General features: G+C 39.1%; 1 long non-coding RNA gene across 1 annotated transcript in view; it reads left to right on the plus strand.

Moving 5' to 3' along the window:
• The window catches only part of LOC140850587 (uncharacterized), a 204,334-nt gene extending 194,541 nt beyond the window's left edge, over nt 1-9,793 (plus strand). The window contains exon 5 of the long non-coding RNA XR_012133529.1: nt 9,211-9,793. This is a non-coding gene — a long non-coding RNA (uncharacterized lncRNA). The remainder of the gene's footprint in view (nt 1-9,210) is intronic.
• Nucleotides 9,794-20,161: the final 10,368 nt, after the last annotated feature.

Genomic DNA, 20,161 nt, shown 5'->3' on the forward strand with positions numbered 1-20,161 from the left:
TTTTTTTGGTATAATTAATCTACAATTGCATGAACAACATTGTGGTTACTAGACTCCCCCCATCAAGTCCCCACCACATACCCCATTACAGTCACTGTCCATCAGCATAGTAAGATGCTATAGAATTACTACTTGTCTCCTCTGTGTTGTACGGCCCTCCCCGTGCCCGCTCCACATTATGTCTCCTAATCATAATGTCCCTTTTTCCCCATTCCTTCTATTCTTTTTAATGCAAGTGGCAGTCTTTTAAAGCAGGGATTATCAACAGGAGGTGATTTTGTCCCTAGAGGGCATTTGTCAATGTCTGGAGACATTTTTGGTTGGGGGTTGGGGAGAATGCTACTGGCTTCTAGTAGGCAGATTCCAGGGGTGCTGCTCAATATTACAACACAAGGGGCAGCCCCACAACAAACGCCTCTCCAGCCTGAGATGTCAGTTGAGTTGAGCTTGGAAAACCCTGAAGCCTCTAAAGGGTTGTGACCACAGACCTAAAACACTTCTATTCTAGGGTTATCAAGAAGGGGCAAACATTGCCTATAATTACACACCAAGGTTATTTCAAAAAGAATGCTAAGAACAATTTTTGTCTTTATGGGGACCGCACAAAGTAGATGCATTTCTCCTTATTATAGGGCTTGGTGCATTCTTTCTTCAAGTTTATGTCAACCTTTGAGACTTAGGTCTCTGAGGCCATTCAGGGCACTTTGAGGTTAGAGAGCTAATGAATGCTTCTCTCAGTGTCCATGAAAGCTGATTGAGCACCCAGGGCGATTAGCAGTGTTGGGTCAGAACTAATGAGCTTCGGGTGCCAGCAGCTGGCACTGGAACTTAGTGGGGCATTAAGACCCATCAGCACTCAACTTCTTTCTGACCTGCTTGGGCCTCTGTTACTTCAACACCCAATAGGGAGAAAAGTGCTGAAATGGCAGTCTATTCCCCATCAGGCTAATTACTTCTTTTCCCAAGATCAACACTGTATTTTTGAAAGGGCTGAGACATCTGAAAGCAGAGAACATCCTGCCTTCTGGGGCAGGGAAGCTAAGGCCATTTTTGTGCCCCTCAAAAGAAATAGGCGATTAGTAAAGACACTGGAGGCAGAACCCTAAGTGGAAGGACTTCTACTGTGGTTTGTAGACCAACCCCGCCAGGCAGCAGAAAGCTTGGAGGCATGGGTTTGGGAAAGGTGCCACCGCAGCCCCCTGCAGCTGTGTAGACAGAGAGCATGGCAGGGGACTAGGAATGTGTCACAGAATTACATGTAAATGTTAGAGAGTCTGAAAAAAAGCATAGGAAGTTGTTTTTGGTGGGAAGATTTGAGGTTTCCTAAGCAGGCTCTTATCAAACTCAGCCTACAGGGATGTGCTAGTTTTTCTATGAGTAAGCTACATATTTTATTTCTCCAAATGGAAATATTTTGCATATTCTTCAACATTCTCAGCTGTAATCAATATGGATTAGTTCTACAGACATATGCTGGTTGGGAAATATTTTAAAGGTTACTCTGGCCTGGGTAGGGTCCTAGAGTTTTGTTCTTATTTGACTTGTATAATGTTGGACAAATTATTTTACATCCTCCACCAGGCTTTTGTTCTACTTCAACATGTGGTTGGACTGGTATGACCTCTAAAGGTATATTTCCCATTGAACATGCTATGCATTTAGGAGAATTGGATAATAATGGAACTGTCCAAAGTACAGCACATCCTCTATATCTCCACTCAAGCAGGCATAAGAAAATAAAAACATACTGGGGAAAGGGAAGTTAACAATAAGTCAAAACTTTTTGGTTCAAAGAGATATGGAGAGTGCCAATAGCAATAGCATATTACTCTTTGCTGATCCTTTAGCAGGTTTCTTCTTATTTTGAAGGCAGAAGTAAAGGGATGGTGGCAAATAACTAAATTATATTATATTTTTATAACAAGGGAACTTTGATTATTTCTATCAAATAGATAAAGAAACAGACACAGGGAAGTTAAGACACTTATGAGTCAAGTAGTTATTAGGAAATGGAACCAGATACTTCCAGTCCCCAAATGTAATCCATTGTCATGCTGTTTTCCCATATTACTACCTCTAAGTTCTGTGCTTCACACCAGGGGATGATCCTCTGATATTTTGGACTTCTGTAGCTATTTTAACTGCCTTGCAAGCAGTTAATAGTATTTACTGAAGCTAATGTGGGAGAAAAATCCAATCAAATTACTAGTAGTTTATCATTTCTTTCTCTTTTCTAGACTTGGTAAAGGTTACACCATAACCCTAACTTCTCTCCTACAGTTGGCATGAAAGACTGAAAATAACTGTGCACATCAATATCCAGTTATTTATTAAACATCTCACTTATTTTAATCATCTGAGAGCCCAAACTAGCTCAACCTCAAGGCACTTATGAGTTGATAAGGGACTTGGCTGATACTGTGGCTAAAAATAAACGCATCTTCACTGTCATCATCAGAGCCATGGTAAACAAGAGTATTTGCTCATTGGTGCAGCACTTTGCATAGCTTTAAGAGTTTCTCATCATGGCTTCTCCCATGTGTAGTAGATTTAATCATTATCTCAATTACCAGACTCCAGGAGGAGCCACTGCATCTTTACAAAAGAAAAATGGGCTAAAATAGAGGGTAAGTGGCTCATTCACTGATGTTCCAATTATCAGTGTTGCAGACAAGAACAAAGATTGACCATTCTAAGACTTTATCAAACACAGTCCATGTAGACTTCGGCTTAAGGCCACCAGCAGCTGCCAGGATTAGGACCTATTTTCTTACCTGCTCTACTTTGGCATTTTAAGAACAAGTTAAGGAAAGAAAATGAATCAAATCAGAAGTAGCAGTTCTATTTCTTAGAGAGTACAGACAAACAGTATTTGTAAATACAAGTTGACCAACAATTCCATTCTGTAGAGGTAACCACTCTAAGTAGCTTGGTGGACATCTGTCTAGATATTTGGTGAGTCTGTATTACATACAAATAGAGCATGTTAGTTATTTATGGCTGAAATAATGTTTCAAAATATTGCCACAAACCTCAGAGGCATACAGTTATTTGTTTGACAAGGCTGTAGGGTTCTGCTGGTCCAGGCATTTTTTATATTTCAGCCAGTCTTGTTTATGTGTCTGTGGTCAGCTATGGATCAACCTGACGGCTCTCCTGATCTTGTCTGGGTCTGCTCACATGTATGGGGAAAGTAGCTGGCTGAAGGCTGACCTAGGGTGGTCTTTGCTGCGATAATCTGAGTAACTCAACTTTATTGCATTTGTCTTCTATCCTCCATAAGGCTCATGCAGACATGCCCCCACAGCGATGGCCAGGAACAAGAGCATGAGTGGAATATGTTTTCAAGCTGCGGCTTGAAATAACTAACGTCCATTGGCCAAAGCAAGTCACGTGGCTGAAGTCAATATCCAGGAATGGGAAAGTAGGTTCCAGTCATGATGAAAAGATGCAAATCTATGGCAAAGGGCAAGGATAGAAAGAGTGATTAAGAATTGGAGGCATGAACACACTCAAGTCTACCAAGCACTGACACATTCTAAAACATAAGCAGTGGTTTTTTTTTATTGCCTGTGTTTTTAACACATGAGATTATATCCTATCATTTTATGGCTTATACTGTATTGAAGACCTGAATTTGAAAGAGATGTAAGTCAATCTTTATAATATTGCAATACGTTCCATTATACAGATATAACCAAAGTTTTTAATCCAGACCCCTACTGATGGACATTTAAGGTGTTTCCTGTTTTCGAAGCTTTTTAAAGGAGGGCTTCAGTGGACACCTGCTTGCATGAATGTTTGTGTATACATACTGGTGTTTCTGTAAACTGAACCTGTCGACATAGGACTGTGGCATCCCTCATACTTTATCCTCCAGCAAGACTGAACCACTGGTAGTTCCCTGGACATGCCACAATCTCCCTCACTCCTCAAACTCCATTTTTCCTAGACTCCTCCTTCTTATCCCACTTGATTCTGAATTAACTACAGTGAAACCCATGATAAAGTGTATCTACATGTAACATGATTGGTTATTGGCTTCCAGCTTCTGTGTGAGCCTCATGCTACAGCATCTCAAGTTTACACTGCATGTAATCAAACTGTTTTGGGGCCACTATAGCCCTGCCCTCATCATGGCTCGGGCCTGCACCCAAGCACCACCGTATTTTCAAAGCTCTCTCTAAAGTACTCAGGCAGGTCAGGTACTCCTTTTCCATAATAACCCACTCCCACTATTGTAATTCTGCCACTGAAATGCATTGGCTGTTACATTCTTCTACCAAGATGTTAAGCTCTTTGAGAGTAGGGACGTTGTCTTTTCATCCTCATAGTTAGTTCCATTTTCTTAAGGTGCTTGGCCAAAATAAACACTCAGTAAATGTTTGCTAAATAAAAATCTTATGCCTAGGGTCAAGCTTAAAGGTAGCCAAATAATAATTCAATAAATATTTATTAATTCACTGATAAATATTTATTGAATATGTGCAGTGAATCAGATATGTTTGAGGTGAGAGGATGGGGAGAATGTGCATGTGCCTTATTGAAATAGAATGGTGTTTTTAGACAGTCTGGTGATATTTCAGACTTTTCCCTCCAAAAAAAGTGTATAAATGCTCATAGACCCATTTTTACCTCTGCTTACAGTGGGTTCACTATTTCCTGATACTCAGAATTGAAGCTTTGGTTAAGAACCTATGCCTTCAATCAACAAAAACATGGTCCTATGTCAGGCTTAGCTATACAGAGGACAGATTTTGGGGACTTGAGGTTAGACTGTCCATTATGACCCACCCATCATAGTCCTTCATTCTTATCTCATGTACAAGTGACCAGAACATGGATTCTGTCATAGTTTTGTCTTTATCTATATTTTTGTTATCTTGCTTTTCCCTAAAATATTTTAATTTTAGAGCCTCACATTATTTTAGGCTGCTGATAATAAGACATGTGTAAATGAAAAATCTACCATAAGTATGTCTCATGACACATTTGACATTACTTAGCCATAATTCTATGTAAACACATAAGTCTGTTTGATTTAGTGGAAGAAAGAAAGTTTCAAAATAAGCAAAAAAAAATCACTGGGTAAGAAATATGATTTCTGCATCTTAAAGAACATTTTAAGGTGTATCTAGATTAAATGAAGCATTAATATTCCTTTCAAAGTAGTAGCAAAAACAGAGACTGTTTAGGAGTCATATCAACAAGAAGTATGCACAACATGCCTAGAAAATACGTTCTGAGAATTTGCTCTAAGGCAAAGAGTTCTTAGATATGGTGCTAACAGCGTAATACACGGAAAAACACTCCAAATCCTGCATCCAACAAAGGACTTTGGAGTCCCTCATACTTTAATATATTATTAGACTGCTGGAGGATAGACTACATAAATAACTTCTGAAAAGTTCAACAGTAATAACCAACCCAGTTAAAAAAGGGGCAATTCCCATTAACAAACATTTCAACAAAGAGGCAATTAAGCAAATGAAAATAGCTTCACAATCATTAGCCATTAGAAAAATATAAATTAAAACCACTATGAGATACTACTATATATCCAATAGAAAGGCTAAAAAAAAATAATCCTGACAATAGCAACTGCTGATAGGGATTGGAGCAAATGGAACCCTCCTACCTCACTGTGGGAATGCAAGTGGCACTGCAACTATTTACAACTGTTTGGCAGCTTTACCTATAAAGTTGAACATATATTTATCAAATGACTCATAAATCCCACTCCCTGCTATTTAACCAAGAGAAAAACTTAACTCTTGCACACAAATCTGTACCATGTATTTATAGGAGTTCCATTCCTTGTCAAAAACTGGAACCAACCTGTGATACAATGAGTTATAAGAAATACATATTTGGTCATTCATATGACCAAAAATATATTTCCCAGGTATATTTGGTCTTCCTCCACAGTTCCTGAAGACACTGCAGATTCTTAAAGGTGAAACAGGTGTTTTGTCATGTTAACAGAGACTTTTGGACCCCCACACAAGGGCGGGGGCTGGAGGCTGAATCAGCTAATGGTCAATAATTTACTCAGTCATGACCATGCAATGAAGCCCTCACAAAACCCATGAGAAGAGCTCTCTCTGCCTGCTCTGCTCGGTTGGATCCTGCTTCTTGGTCAGAGAAAACTTCTGTGTTTGGGGAACCAGAACACCTCCATGTGCCACTGAGCCAGGCCTCAAGGTCCACGAAGATAGCAGCTCCTTTATTTGGGACTTTGCCTTTTGTATCTCTTCATCTGCCTATTAACTTATCTTTCACAGTATCCTTTATTAAACTGGTAAACCTAAATGTTTTCCTGAGTTCTGTGAGCCACTCTAGAAAAGTAATCGAACCTAAGAGGGGTCGTGGGAACCTCCAGTCTGTAGCCAGTAGGTCAGAAGCACAGGTAACTGCCTGGGCTTGTGACCAGCATCTGGAGTGGAGGGTGGAGGGCAGTCCTGTATGACGGAGCCCTTAACCTGAGAATCTGGTGCTGTCCTGGGCAGAGAGCATCAGAACTGAGTTGAGTTCTCAGACACCTGCTGGTGTTCAAGTATTGCTTGGTATAAGTATGTGTGGGAAGACCCCCTCCCACATACATATACACACTGGAATCAGGTCCAGGTACCTGAATGAAGTTACACTAATATTAGTTCTGTGTATAATATTGTTACTCTTATACATATACATAGGTAAGAAATATACCATAGCATTTGGTGTTGGAAGAGTGGGAATCACACAACCTAACTGTCCTCCAACATGTATGACTAAAGAAATCAGTACATGAACTCAATGGAGTACTACTCAGCAATGAAAAGGAGCAAACTATTGCTGTGTGCAACAGCTTGAAAGGATCTTAAAGATATAATGTAACTGAAATAAATCTGTGTCAAAGATTATATATTATATGATTCCATTTATATGATATTATCAAGGAGACAAAAATATAGTGATAGAGAACAGATCAATGTTTGTCAGGGGTTAAGGGTAAAGGGAAGGTAGGACTACTAAATAATGGCATGGTATTGGAGTCCTGGAACTGTTTTGTATTCTGATTGTGGTTGTGGTTACACAAATCTGGATACATGTTGCATTTCATGTAATTGTGTTCTAAAAAACTCAGTTTTAATATGTTAATTTAAATATAAATACAAGCTTTACTGAGGAATATAAAGGAAGATCTGTACAAACTAAAACCATATCATCTTCCTAGATTGACAGGTTCAAAAAAACATTATTTCTTCCCAAATCAGTTCTTACTTTTTTTATTTAAGAAAATTTTTTTATTGACTTATCATTGATATGCAATCTTACATTAGTTTCTAGTATACAACACAGACTTCAACAGTTACCCATAATATTAAATCCTCAACCCCACTAGTGCAGTTAATATCTGCCAACACTGGAAGATGTTACAGAATCACTGACTGTATTTTCCATGCTGTACTACTATCCCCATAACCAACAACCATTATGATTGAGACTTTTTGTGCCTTTTTATCCCACTCAACCTCTCTATTGACCCACTCCAACCCCTCCCCCATGGTAACCACCAGTCCCTTCTCAGTGTCCGTAAGTCTACTGCTGTTTTCTTCCTTCAGTTTTGCTTTGTATTATGTCCCAAAAATAAGTGAAATCATATGGTATTTGTCTTTGTCTGCCTGGCTTATTTCACTGAACATAATACCCTCTAGTTCCATCCGTGTTGTTGCAAATGGCAGGATTTCTTTTTTTATGACAGAATAATATTCCATTGTGTATGTCCCATATCTTCTTTATCCATTTATCTAAGGAAATCCCAGTGAAAGTGAGAAGAGAAAGAGGACTTGATGAACCTATTTTATAATTCTTCAGCCCATTTGGAGGAAAATGCGTTCGATAAAAAACATTCAAGAATAGATATAGACAGGCAGTTTCACAGATTTGAGACCTATCATAAAATTATGATAATTAAAATAGTGCTCTACTAGTGCCAAATTCAACACAGAACAGAATATAAAAAGTTAATAAGCAAAATGAAACTTTCATAGTAATTTAGTATATGAAGTAAGTGACATATCAGTATTGGATAAAAAGACAGTTATCTATCATTAAAAAACTATTCAGAATTCAACCTCAGTAATAATTTAAAATTAATTCCAAAATAAGTAAAATTAAAATCAAAGTTGGATATTTATTTAATATTAAATTAAGAAAGATCTTACCTAGAAAACATCTAAAGCAAAAGTCATAAAGAAAAAGTCTAACTGATTTAAAAACATTAAGAAAAACAAAAAGGACAGAGAAATGATAAGCCAGAATATTTTCTACATAAAAGAAAAGGTAAAAATATAATTAATATAAAGAAATGCTTAAATACTAAGAAAAAAGACAGCCAAGTAGAAATAACAGGCAAAAAAAAAAAAAAAAATACATAACCAGGAAATGTGTTTAAAATCATATTCCTAATAAATGTCTGGATATAAATAAATGCTTGCTAGTTTAAAATGTAAGTATTAAAATATTTAAAAATCATTTCCCTATGTTTATTGGCAGTAATTGTGCAATATCACAATACACAATATTAATGAGTACATGAGAAAAAATACACCGAATATACTGATATAGGACTAAGATATTTAAAATAATATATTAAGTTTCAAAGACAACATTTACATTCCTTCATAGAAGGCAAATTTGCAATATGGTTCAACTACGTTTAAAATATACATGCTTTCCTTTCTACATCAAGAATATACACATGTGAATGAAAATGTCTAACTTTGATCACAACCTAGATATCCAACAATGAGGGATTCACTAAACAATTTGTCAATTCATTTAATGGAATATAGTACAGTCACTTAAAATGAAGTTGATATGTATTTAACACCAAGAATCATGTTTCCCATTTATTCCTAAGTGCAAAAGGCTATGTAGAATGGTGTATGTACAAAACAATCTCATTTTATCAATAAGTTATAAAGAGCTGCATAGAAGAGTGTGGATGGACATATTTTAAAATACTGCATCTGAGTGATGGGTTGATGATTTTAATTTTTAGAATTTTATGTTTCTCCATCTTTTCCAATTTCCCACAAGGAAATTTTTTACTTGGGCAATTTTTAAATTTCTTAAATATTTAATTTAAAAAGCCCTCCATTTGGAAGGCAATGATGTTCTCCACAGTCCCCCCCTTGAGCCTGTGATGTTTTGTTTTCCTTGCAGAAAGAAGAGGGACTCTTTCCTGTTCAGTCACACAGATGTGGCGAGAGCAACTCTGTGACATCTCCATGGCGGCAAGACCCCCTCATCCATGTGAATTGCTTCATTTGGAGAGTTCGATTCCTGAGGGCCCTCAGGCTTGATTTGGAACAGAGCCTCACCTGCCTGCCTTCTTCTTCTTCATAATGACTTCACTGAGCCCTGGTGCATTCTCCTCAGGCCCACCCTTAACCCTGTCAGGTCCCTGGGCAAGAGTACAAATGGAGGCCCCTTGTCCCATATGTCTAAACATTTAAAAAGTGATAAATCAAACTAATAAACTGTTAAATATAATATATTCTATTCTCCTTTTTTGATAGATATTCCTTCACAACAATAAAACAGAAAAATGTTTAAATTGATTGTTTTTATATGTCTGAACATTTTGGCAAAATACCAAAGATGACTAGATTTAATCATTATCACTCAGCTGGATATTCTGTTGATGGGGCAGCAATGTTTGGGTGAGTAATAAAATGAAGACATACACAAATCATGAGCTATTACACAGTTACCCAGCACAATTTGTTTTGCAAGCTTAATTTCAGCAATATACTAATTATGTTACAGTCAAAAGTTTTATATTCATTTTGCTCTATTGACAATAACGATCTAAAGCAGGGGTTGACAAATATTTTCTGAAAAGGTCAAGATAATAAATATTTTAGACTTTGTAGGCCGTATGGTCTCTGTCACAACTGTTTGAAAGCAGCTATAGACAATACACAGCAAACAGGCACGACTATGTTTCCATAAAACTTATAAAAATACATAGATTTGACTTGTGGACCACAGTTTGGTGACCCTTTACCTGAAATATTTTTAGACAGCAAATGTACAGATTTGGACATATCCTGATCTAGACTGTAAATTGAAGTAAACGTAAAAATGAGAATTGTTTTCTTATGTTTTTATATTTTTCTTCTAAAGTATTTCAAATTACCTATCAAAACCCAAAAACAAAACAAACATCATAACAAATATTATAACAAAATATCATAATATCAAAATAAATATAACAAAAACATAACAAATATTATAACAAATATCAGAATTTGAAATCAATATTAAAGTTGACTTTTTGTTAATTCTTAAAAATTATCCTTAAATCTAATGAAACACTTTCATGAAATCAGGACTACTCTCAACTGTAGCTTTCAATGTCCAACTAGTTGCCAGTGAAAAGAATTCAGTATCATGCTTCACCTGTTTCACTTAGACTTACGTATCTACAAGTTTTTCTGTGGCATCATTTGTTCAATAAAAGAAAATATCTCTCTACCTCCATGTGCACCTGTTGTGTGTACCATGCTAATGTATGAGTATCCCCAGGCCCAGGAATTGGAATAAGAAGCAAAAGAAAGAAATGAGCACTCAGTCATACTAGCAAGTGGTACTTTATATCGAGAAGCTGTTCCATGCTGTCTGATGAAGCACTTACTCAGTTTTGTATCTTTTCTCTCAGCTATTTCCCTCACTCGAGACTTCCCCAAGCTGAAAGCAATATTCATCTCCAATGTTGGCCACAACACAAACCCATGTATGGTTCCAGCATTCAGAGCTTTTGTTTTGAAGACACGGGAAGAGGTTTGGAGAAGCTTCTCCCTGGGACCCAAGCAGCGTTAGTCCTGAGAGTAGAACTGTAAGGTTGTTGTGAGGTCGCCCTGTGCCAGTGCTTGAATGACAGCTTCTTTAATAAACCTGCGTATGTGATATGTGGACTTGTTAAATTATGGGACTTTCAGCTGGGGCACTTCATATCTAAGGGCGCTGCGGAAACTGTCACCCATGTCCCTATCTGAGCAATGGTGTCGTCCTTCAGAGTGGCATGCTTTACAGCTACGCTGACGGACTGTGTTACACGGACCCTCCTTGACAGCTTTCCTGGGATTTGTTTTGTCTGCATGCCTCACTGCATGATGATGTCATTATTTTGGAGGTTTGTTTTATATTCTGAGTGAGATTATTTTAGAATTTCTGTTAGTGAGACAGAATGTGTATCATTTCTGCTGTTTAGAAAGAATATCCAGGCAGTCCCATCCCCAGACCATGCAAAATCATACATAGCTTCATGTCACATTTTCTGTATTAATCTTAAAAGACATATTGAAGTAGCACCTACTCTGTGTCCAGAACTTAACAAATGAAAGAAAAAAAAAATCAAGGATACCAAAACAAATTTTAAAAACCCCTTTGCCAAAATACAGCAAAGGACCTTTCTAAAATTTCAGGTTTTACCTCAGCATGTCTGTCTCTCAGCTTCTCCACTCTCGTTAGGTTGTTGATTTCCAGGCCGGGAAAGCACGCTTCTTATCTGCAACAGCACATATGCAAAGACCTGATAAGTCCCGGCTATGAGGGCCCACGAGCTGATAGGATAGCACAGCCCTCACACTGACCATTTATAAAACTCCTGTCAGGACCGAAGAAGAGCACGCATGGGAGGTTTGTGGTGGAAGTCACTGCACGCTGGTGCCTCCCCTTGGCCCGAGCCCTGCCCACTTGGATTAGAAATTCCATCTTCCCCTTCTAGATCGTTGATCTTAACAACATAGTTAAAAGGACCAGATGGAATGAAGAAAAAACAATTCTTCTCCCTTAATGGGGCTTTCTTGCTTCAGAAGCCCTACAAGGGAATTTCCCCTTCATGGATGCACTTGGTGTTTCAGGGATTTGAAAATTCTGGGTGGCTGAGCCCTGGGCGTATTATAATTCTAGAATAAGGGAAGAATGTTATGTCCAAGAAAGAACCGTGAGCCAAGGGCAGAAGCCCAGAATCTACGCCAAGCTCTGGGTCCATTTGGCTGCAGGATTTCTCAGCCCTGAAGGGGCTGCCTTTAGGGGATTTCTAGGATTTCTCCCTGTTCCAACATTCAGTGGTGCTTAGAGCACAGTCCTCCTGCTTTCCCTTCTCCACGCACATTCTTCTCTTGTTCTCTCCTGCCTTCTTGATCTCTTCAGAACCTCTCTGTCTCTGTCATCACCAAGTGTCTATCTCTCCCTCCCTCCCTCCCTCTGTTTCTCTTTTTCACACACAGACACACAGACACACACACACATTCACACTTCTAAGGGTTTGTAAATATTCATCCGGCTTTAGATCCTGACTCATTTAATTATAGTTTGTCTCTGCTATTTAGAGTCAGCCTTTATAACTCGATTTAGAATGATTCTTTAAGGTGTATTTCTCTTCTGATTTTAGATGCCGTCTGTTCCTTACACCCTGACTCCTTCACTCTGGAGCTTTGTATTTTACACTGTTGTTCAATGGAAAAGAAACTTCAAGTTTGTTTTTCTCAAATTTACTGAGATGCTACACTTTTTTGAATCTTTGCATATCTGAAAATGCTCTCTTGATACTATTTTAAATGGAATAAAACTGAACTCAGTATAAAGGTGCTTTTCTCTTTAATCTTTTATGACCTTTGGACTTTCAGAAATAATGCCAACCCACCCCTCTTCCAACTTCATTTGTCAGCACCCTAGTTACTGTGTTATTTTGCTTGCCTTTTCCATATGAGTGCATATGAAATACTTTCTTTATTCTCAAACTCTAAAAATGTTGCTAATATATTTTCCAAGTGTGGATCTTTACCAGGACCAGAACCAGTAGTACACAGGATGTAAATTTGAGGAGATGCTTACCTGCAGGGTAGTACAAGGGTCGAGTTCTGCAAACAAAGATAGAAGAACTACTGTCATTAGTTAGCTTGATGCATAAAGAATGTCTTCTGTCCAGAGATACCTGCTGTGGGGAGGCATAACATGTTCTTACCTCTTCCCTGGTGGTTCCTTAGGCCCTGATTATCCTATGGATTCTGACATTATTTTTAGGCTGTCTGTGAATTTTAGTTTTTTAATGTTGTTGGGGTTTTTCTCCTGGATATTATTTGATATTTTGATAGGACATTGGGAGAAACATCAGTTCCCAAGAGCCAGACACTGTTTTAAATAAGAGTTTGGGATAATGTGTACAGGGTAAGAAATGATATTTTAAATCTCAGGAGTATATGAGTTCCCCAATGAAGTAAACTTAGAAGGAAAAGAGCGGAGGGTAAAGCAGTGAGCCTTGTAAGATCTTGGTCTGTTTTTGCATTTCCTGAGAGTCACTGAATGAGATCCTGTGTGGGAATGCTTGGGGCACTCCACAGCCCTCCACAGACTTGACGGACTATTGCTTGAAATTTACGTTCCCAGAAAACTCTTGCCCCATCCCTGTCAATACTGTTCTCCTCTCTGACCTGGATACCATTGCATTTTTTGCCCTTTCATAAGGTTCCTCCAATTTATCAAGCAAGAACCCTGGCCTTTTCTCTCCTCCCCCAGCACTCCCAGGAGCGTTACGCTGCTTTCTTGAAGCAAGCATTTAGTCTTTGTCATAAAGCCTGGTGTGAGTAAGGGCCATCTCTTTCTCTTTCTTTATACGGTGGTTCAGAGTTTTAGGATTCTGCTCTCAACAGCCCTGGGAAGCGTACCAGCCCTTAAGTTTGAGGCTTGACGTACCTTGACAACGGACGGTTTGCTTATTAGGATTGTACGTCCACATGCAGTCAGTGTGGGAGCAGGTTCGAAAACATGTCTTCCTCTCCCACAGAAGCCAACTCAAAACAATGAAAGGGAGTTTTCTTTCTAGTCTTACAAGTCACGTTTTGAGTGGGGTCCCACATAACAACAGCAGGAAAAGAAATATTAATGTGGTCGGGCCTTGGCCCCAGGAAGGCAGGCTGACAGCACCGGGAGTTTGTAGCAGCTTCCTCTCCTCCAGGCTCATGCCCACAGGGACCCACGGGAACTACCTTCATGTCATGGCCATGAAAAGAGCATGTTTTTCCTAGAATTTTTGGCTGCTGGAGGCTTCCAAAAATAGACACAGGGCTCTGTTTGGTTATATATATATGTACACGGGCCAGATTTATTTATGCCTCAAAGTGAATTACCTTTACATTACAGCTCAGGGACTTTCTCTTGCAGCATTTCCTTCTCTTACTGAAGAAAGTCTTTGAAAAACATGCCTCATCTTTTAATTGCTTGCAAGGTTCCAGGCACAATGATTTGCACTCTGAGGTGAATAGGGAAGTGGTACATTTAACTCTCATATGTTTTGACAGAACATAAAAGACGGCCAATGACATCATCACAAAGAGTTCTGCTCATGTTGCCTGGGGGTCTGGGAAGGTTGTTAGGACCCATGCTTCAAGCTGAAGAGACCTGGATTTTCATTCTGTCCCTTTCACACACAACTGTGTGTTTTTGGACATGTCACATTACCTCTCTGAGCCTATTTCCTCATCTGGGAAATTACGCTGATAATGCTAGTCTTCCACTTTGGTTGTGAGATATATGAAAGAATCCATCAGATCCTGGCCTGTGGTAAATGCTTAATAAACGTTCGTTTGCCTTTGTCTTCATCGTGTTCTTCCTGAGACACCTGAACTTGAATTATTCCTTATCCACAAACTTCATCTTCTCACAGTCACACCTTATTTTGGTGTTCCCAGCACAGAGGAAGTGTGGGACAAAGATGGGTCTCCTTAGTCACGGCTTTAAAAAAAGAACTGTACAGCAAAAAAGAAAAATAGGTAAAAGGCTTCAGCAGCCCTTATCCATTTGTATGGAACTTACTATATATATGTATATATACACACGTATAAATAAAATGAACTCGGACTTCCTGGTCTTTCTGCTGCTTCCAAGTGCTAGGGAAGTGCTAAGTGAGCCTTCGTTTGAAGTAACCTCAGTGCTTTCCCTCCGTACCCATTTTATTTGAGCTGTGGTCTTTCAGACCTCATTGATTTCGATATCAATTCTGTTGATGCAGAATCGCCCTGCCTAATGATTCACAAAAATCTTTTGATTTGATCGGCAGAGTCACACTTCATAGCAGAGCAGCGTGAGGCTTTGCAGAGCTTTGAAATCGACAAATTCACAATAAACTAAAGTCCTGCACCTACAGGAAATCTTGGAGGTGGACGCCTTAGAGATGTGCAGACAGTAGTCTTACTCTGCTTAGGTGATTCACTCAAGATCAGAGAGCTTATTGAGAAAAGAATCAAAAGACTGAGTCCACATTCCCATTCCCAGTTTTGAGTTTCCTACAGCTCTGTGGTGCCCTTTCTGTGCACTGTTTTAGAATAGAGCCATAGTGTTTTGTCTCCATCAGCATTCTTAGGCAGAAACCCTAACTGTTTAACATTAGCCTCAACTCTACAATTTTTCCCTTTTTTAGGGGAGCCTACTTCTTTCTTCAAACTGACTGTTGTGCCCTTTTGGGGGGAGGGGGTAAAATTTCTATCATTTTCCATCTGCAAGATTTGGGATCTTCTTTGAAAACTTCTACTTTGTTCAAACATCGGCTACCTTGCTTCATCATTTTTCCTGCTTAATCTTTTGTTGTCACAGCTCCTTTCTTTCCCACTACCAGCCCCCTAACCCAGGTCTTTAGCTCCAAGCCTGGATTGTATTAGAAGAGCCTCGCAAAGTATTAAGCTACCTCCACAATTTTCTTGCTCCGTTCAAACAGGCACATGGCCTCAGACTTTATTCATTAACCACAGACATGAGTCATGCCATCATCTTTTCAGTCTCATTCCATACAACTCCCCTGGTGCATGTGGGCACATTCCTTCAGCTGTATCCAATTCAGCATTTGAATCTCAGGATCCTCACCACTACCCTCTGGTTAACTTCCTCATGTTCTCTTGTTCTCCATGTATCGACTTTGCTCCACCCAAGCCATCTTGTGCATATTCTTCTCCTATCTCTTTTGTCTGCTGACTTTCCTCATCCAGTGCTATAGGCATTACTTGGCACGAGGTATCAGGAGGACCATCCATCACCTGCCGCACGCCGACTACGGGAACTTGCAAATGCTGCTCAGCCTCTTGGAATCTCCGCTTCCTCATCAGAAAAACTGGGGAATGTTATACCTATGTTTTCTCTCCTATTACTAAAAGATTAAATGAGGAAGCAATTGCTAAAATGTTTGCAAGCAACATGTTCTTCAAATACCTCTGTAACCTGGGTCCACACTCTAGAAACACATCCATTACAATACCATGGACTCTGCTGGGGCATAGGCTATGCAGCCCCTCTGCTGATGGGCAAGAAGGAAGGGGTCACTGAGAGCAACGCTGGTTCCTAAGTAGGGAAGCCCATCTCCTTTTCCTTTGTGATCAAAATTGCCATCAGTTTTCAGTAAACATTGGAGATGTAGTTGGTTTAACAAATGCCCTACTTTTGAAATGAATTTTTTTGAGAATTATGGAAATTTGTCTATTTTTTTATAAGTTTTGAAAACTTTTTATTAAAACATAAAGATATTCAGAGGACATAAATCCCATATCACAGAATGAGATATTTCCATCTCTCCAGAAGTCCCCTATGCCCCCCTTCCAGTCACTGATTACCCCAAGAGTAACCACTATCCTGACATCTAACACTATAAGTGAATTCTGTCTGTCTTTGAACTTTTTATAAGAGAAATAATATATGCATTTCATGACTGGCTGTGTTTGTTAACATTGTGTTTGTGAGATTCACTCACAGGTTTTGTCGTTTATGCCAACTCTATAGTATTTCATATACATATATATATACACATGATAGACATATACGCCATACATATATATGTTTATATCAATAAAAATATATGTAAACACACATATATACATATAGATATATATCCTGTTTTTGCTGCATGTTTGGGTAGCTTATGTTTTGGGCTATCATGGTTAACTATGATAACATTTGTGAACATGTCTTTTGGCGAATGTTTGTATGATTTCTATAGAGTATATTTGTGGGAGTGAAATCACTGAGCCATAGCTTATGTACATGCTCAGCTTTGGTGGATACTGCCAAACAGCTTTCTGAAGTCATGATGTCAATTTGTATCCAGACCAACAGAGAGTCAGTTGTCCCATATCCTTGCTCGCACTCTGAATTCTCTGCACTCCTAGCCATTCAGGTGGACCTATAGAATGGTGTTTTGATTTGCATCCCCTTGATAACTGATGAAGCTTAGTGCTTTTTCATACATTTAGTGACAATCTGGTACTGTTTTTTGTATGTAATGACTATTCGAGTATTGTACCCATTTTTCTTTCATGCTGTCTGGTTTTTCTTTTTTACACTCATTGATTTAAAGGAACTCTATATATTATGGATACAAATTTTTGTCAGATATATATATTTAAAATATTTTCTGTTTTAAGGCTTGCCTTTTTACTTTTCTAATGGTATCATTTGAGGAATAGGAATTCCTTCTGTTAATATAATCCAATTATCATTCTTTTCTTTGCAGTTATTCGTTTAAGAAACCTGAGAAATATCTGCCCCTCTCAGAATCATTAAGATACTCTCCTAGGCTTCTTTCCAAAACTTTTATTATTTTAGATTCACATTTATACGTGCAAGCCATCTGGAGTTGATTCTGGTAAAATACGTGGTAAGAGATATATGTGGTAAGAGATAAAATATATGGTGAGAGATCAAGATTTATTTTTATACATGAGTAACCATTGACCAATCACTCTTCATGAAACATACAATGGAGAAGGGTAATTTCTTTCAAGAAAGAAGTCCCCACAGAGACGGCCAGTGGTAGTTCCAGTGGGAGGGCAGGGGAAGCAAGAAGACAAGATGAGGGCAGTGGGAATTCAGGGGCAATGGGCCAAATGGTAAGAAGGCCAAGGCACAGGAGATGAGTTCCTTTAATACACTTTCCTGAATGTGTTATATGCACAATGAATATGTATTGTTGAGTGCCATCAAGGACTCCCTCTGGGTAGTGCCCTGCCTGTGGGTTCATAGCTGGCCGAGGTGGTGTAGACAGTGCTAAAGCAGTGTCCACTTTCTCCCAGGGGAGGCCTTATCTCGAGGACTGTTGTGGGTTGGGGGCACTGTCCTGGAGGCAGTAGGAAAGGTTTCTGGGTCATCTTAGTAGTCCTAGAATAAACTACTCACTTGACTTAGGGTTTGAGTAAAAAAGAACACACAATTTAGCAGGTTGATCGTGGCTCCTGATTGGCTATTTCCTACTCCATAGACTATGTAGAAATCTGCTCAAATAACTTCAGGCCCATAGAAACTTATCCCAGAGTGAATGATCAGATCCAAAATGAAATAAATCCAGGACATCAAAGTAGCACAAGGTCATGGATAACATGGAAGTCTTACCAAAGAGCTGCATTCTTGGTATAACTGTACCACATGGCATGGGAGGACATGGACCCCCTTAAAAACTGAGCTCATCTCTCTCACTATAAAACAAGCCAGTCCTTCCAAAAAGATTGGCTTTGCCAGTTCATGGCTTTCAAATCAGACATCCTCACTGTCTGAATATCATACATATGGGGCCTCACATGGATAGGTGTGTGGGTGTTTCAGGAAAAGGTGAGAGATTCTGTAATCTTCTCTGGACCCTTGTGATCTGGGCTGGATGGGGTGCTCCTGGCAGAGGAGAATTCCCAACACCAGGCATCGGTTTCTTAAGAACAGTTCTTGGTATACTTGCCATAGTAATGACACTCTGTTTACAGTCTAGATTTTCCAAACCCTTGGCTTGGTTTTTCTGGTGAAGTGAGTAAACTGAGAATAGAAAAGTTTAAATGACTCACTTTTCGTCACCCAGCCAGCAGTGGACAGACACAGACCACAAACTTCATTTTCTAATTTCAGACAGCGCCATGGAATCTCATAAATTATCATATTTCCTTTGGTCTAGCAAGAGCAAAGCAAAACCACAACCTCCTTCCAGTAGCTTGTGCTAATGTTTAACCATCTGAAAAGCCAAAAAGACTCCTTTGTCTAGTTAAATTCCATTGATGGAATTGAAGCCCATGTCTTCTGGTGAGTTCTCTTTTTAATAAATTATGGTGAAATAACATACAGCTTACCATCTTAACCATTACTAAATGCACAGTTCAGTAGTGTCCAGTGCCTTACACTGTGAATAAGTACTCTCCAGAGCCCTTGTCATCTCACACAATGGTACAGAAAATTCTGTACCATTGAACAGCTCCCTGTTGCTCCTCTCCCAACCCCTACAAGAACCATCCTACTTTCTGTCTTTATAAATTTAACTGTTCTAGGTCCCACATGTAAGTGGAATCACACAATATATGTCCCTCTGTGGCTGGCTTATTTTATGCAGCATGTCTTCAAGGTTCATCCATGAGCAGCAGGTGTCAGAATTCCCTCCTTTTTAAGCCTGAGTAGTATTCCATTGTATGCCTAGCCCATCCATTCATCCATCCATGGACATTTGAGATGCTTTCACCTTCTGGCTATTGTGAATTTCATTACATTCTTTGGGGAGAAAGAGCAAATATGTGCGCCCACCTCATAATCATCCTTAATTGTTTATGAAATCCTTTCTTATCCTTGCTCTAGTCAGGAGAAAACAAATAAGCTTCTCTAAATTCTCCTTGTTATTCTGGTTTCTACCCATTTTCCCACCCCCTACCTACTATAAATGACTCCAAACAGTCTATGCTGTTAGCCTGGAAATACCCCTCCCAGCTTGGTCTGACTTGAGGCAAACTTCACGTGTCTTTTCCCTGCACACACTTTTTGCTGCCATACCTTATCTGGTATATAACAAAGCTTTCATGATCTGGGATGGCTTTCCCCTGGCCCATGCCGAGCCCAAGTCCTTGTAGAGGGCACAGTCAGTGTATGCCTCACTTAGGAAAGGGAGGACGGTTTCCAAGTTCTCCTAAACACTTTGAAATATGGTATTCCAATTACATGTGCATTTCATCTTATGTCAGAGACGACCTCTTTGAGGGACACTAAAATTCAAATTGCAAAAAGAAAACAAAGAAATTAAAAAGCACATCACTATTTAAAGAATCCTGATGTGAGTCCTTCTACAAAGCAACCACTCTCCACAAGGTAAGCTTCCTTAAGGATG

The sequence above is a fragment of the Manis javanica genome, chromosome 7 (genome assembly GCF_040802235.1).
Source record: "Manis javanica isolate MJ-LG chromosome 7, MJ_LKY, whole genome shotgun sequence".
NCBI lineage: Eukaryota > Metazoa > Chordata > Mammalia > Pholidota > Manidae > Manis > Manis javanica.